The sequence below is a fragment of the Nannospalax galili genome, unplaced genomic scaffold, assembly GCF_000622305.1.
Source record: "Nannospalax galili isolate Female #2095 unplaced genomic scaffold, S.galili_v1.0 scaffold439, whole genome shotgun sequence".
Lineage (NCBI taxonomy): Eukaryota > Metazoa > Chordata > Mammalia > Rodentia > Spalacidae > Nannospalax > Nannospalax galili.
Genome location: NW_008344194.1, coordinates 71,207 through 74,384, shown reverse-complemented (window position 1 = coordinate 74,384; position 3,178 = coordinate 71,207).

The following is a 3,178-nucleotide window of genomic DNA, read 5'->3' as shown; positions in this document are numbered from 1 at the left end:
TGTATCAAAACTACTTTAGACACTTTATAATGATGGTCAGTAAAAGAAATCTGAAATGTTGCAGGAGTAAACAGATTCCACTATTGGTAATTTGTGGCTGCAGAGGTTAAAATCCAAACTAAATGCTCAGACCTCTAAAAGCAGCAGCTCAGCTCCCCACTGTCACCTTTCAGATAGAAACCAAGCTACAAGCCAATGTTAATAGAGTCTGTGCTTTTCTTCAGCTGGAGATGCAACAATCATCTGTTTTTCTCCAGAAACACAGAAAACACATTTTTCTCCAATACCTTGTTTCATTTCTCTACCTGCTGTCATTTTCAGAGTGAGGAATTACTTCCAGCATTTTGAAGATATACTTAAAATGACATGGATGACTCCAGCTGTATCCAAGAGGAAATTCTCTTCTTGTTGCCTTGAATAAAGAGATGTCATACTTAACTTTTAGATATTTTTGCAACTCTAGTAAATAAAATATAAATTTATTTTCTTTATATTTTGGGAAAGCTCAGAGATAGGCTGCCCATTTTGCTGTAGTGCTATAACATTGGCAGGGCTAATGTCTTAGAATTTTCCCAGCAATTTACACAACAGCTACCTGTCACTTCAGGGGTAGGGCACAACCTCTACATCTCTACGGTGAAAATGGCCTGCATAAACAACCCCAGCCACATTTGAAAGCTCTTATGAGAATACAAGAAGAGCAGCTGTATTCTAGAAATTGCTTTAGCTCCTTACTAGCAATTCACTTTGCATCTCTAGATTCAGAACAAGTTAATATGTTTTGATTTGTTTAGACTGCTTTGTCTACTATAGCAAAATGCTACAGGATAGATGACTTTAAAACAGAAAACTAATTTCTTCTGACATTGCAGGTAGGGAATAAAACATCAAAGTCTCATCAGTATTAGTTTCTAACAAGAGCCTTCTTTCTAGCTTTAAAAATGCTAGATTTACCAGAAGGGCAGATGGGGGGAATGGATGGGGGTGCTGACAGCACAGTGGACAGTGGCAGGGATAGCAGAGTATGGAGGCTCTAGTGGGAGAGGAAGGCTGTCTACCTGATGAGTTTGTATTCATGCTCAGATGCCGAGGAGCTCAGAAGGTGGGTGACTGTGACCAGTGATAGTCATGTATATAGAGATTAGAAATGCATGTGAAAACGTCTCAATGTCAAGAGCCCTGAAATGAATTTTTCTGTATGAAACTGTGTGTTTTGACAATGCAGTGGAGATCTTTTTTAAACGTTGGAACCTCATTTAATTTGATGTCTTATAGAGTTTATAATGAGTAAAAGATTATATAAGCATAATAATTCATCTGTAAACCTAGAAATCTACAGCCAATTTTGAAAGAGATGTACCCTAGCTCAGAAAAATGTTATTGAATAGGTTAATGCTGTTGTAATGAAATGCTTCTTTTAATTAAAAAAAAAATGCTACCATACTGCTGTGTCCCTACATCCCGGATGAGGAGAAATCTTTGTGGACATTTCCTCTTCTCAGATGATACAAATGTTATCAAATTAGTTTTTACTGGTTGTAGCCTTATTAAATTTAGATTATCTCCATAAAATTCCTACCTCCAGGGGCTGGATATAGAGCTCAGCAGTTAAAAATGCTAGCTGCTTTGGAGAGGTCTGGATTCATTTTCCAGTACCCACATGGTGGCTACCAACCACCCATAAGCAGTTCCAGGGGGACCCTACTAATCTTCACTGGCATTGCATGACATGGATTCACTTACATCCATGCAGGCAATACACTCATACACATAGATAAAAATAATAAATAAAATATTTTAAAATAAGATAAATAATAATAGAGGACATAAAGCTGGGGAATAGTAAAGTGGAGGGTAAAGATAAAAGGTCTGAATATGATCAAAATACATTGTATTAAATTCTCAAATAAAAATATTTTAAATTTTTGAAAAAAGAAATAACATACTAATTGCTAGCAAGAATTTTCTCCTATAGTACATTTTTACATAGTTCTTACAAATAACAGGTATATGACATTATAATTAAACCATCAGTTTATTGATCTTCATTTTTTTCATTGTCTTAACCCTTCTCCATCTTCTCTTTACTGGGAAGCTGAAGGCATTGAGCACAGTAAGATAAATGCCAACATTATGAGCTTAAAATCCAAGTATTCTCTCTAGTGTTATCATTTACTAACTGTATAACTTTGAACACGGTTTTCAACAAGTAACACTGGGGAAGAAGAAATCCTTCCTTAGGTCATCCTCTGAGAAAAGACTCATGTAATGACAAGATGTAAGGAATAGGGAAATGTAGACTTGAGCTTTGACTTTACCCTTTACTCTTAGTACAAACCCAGCAATCTTATTATTTAACCTATTTCTGCTACATTAAAATAAAGATACTTTAAGAATTATTAAGTAACAAAATAAGAATAAACCAAATGAACTATTTCCTGGCTTATAGTAACCCAACAGTGACTTTCCTTAAAATATATTTATCTATTTTTCTTTTACCTAAAAAATACAAAATACGTTGATTTTTAGTTTCTTTTAAAGTTCATATTATTTGTTAGGATCCTATACATCAATGTAGCAACATAAAATAGGATTAGGCTCCTGAAAATTTTTCATGCAAGCTAATCAATAATTGCTCTAGATAAGCATACTTTGGGTTTTGCTTACGCTCCTAAATTGGGTTCTTTTCAAGGCTTACTTTTAGTTGCTTAAGAGATTTCAGATGCTGGGTGTGGTGGCACAAATATTTGATTCCAGCTCTTCGGAGGTAAAAGCAAGGCCAGCTGGGATGGTCTACATAGCAGGTCCCAGGCCATCTGGGATGGTCTACATAGAAGGTCCCAGGCCAGCTGGGATGGTCTACATAGCAGGTCCCAGGCCATCCGGGATGGTCTACATAGAAGGTCCCAGGCCATCTGGGATGGTCTACATAGAAGGTCCCAGGCCATACGGGATGGTCTACATAGAAGGTCCCAGGCCAGCTGGAGCTACATAGTGAGATCCTATAAAACCAGAACAAAACACCCCAAGACAAATAAATAAATAAATAAATAAATAAATAAATAAGCAAATAAATAACAAAAAAGAAAAGAGAAATATCAGTTGATATGATCAGCTACCTTTGAGACCCCATCCTATTTTTATTAGGAAAGAAACCAAATCTGGTCAATCATTGACT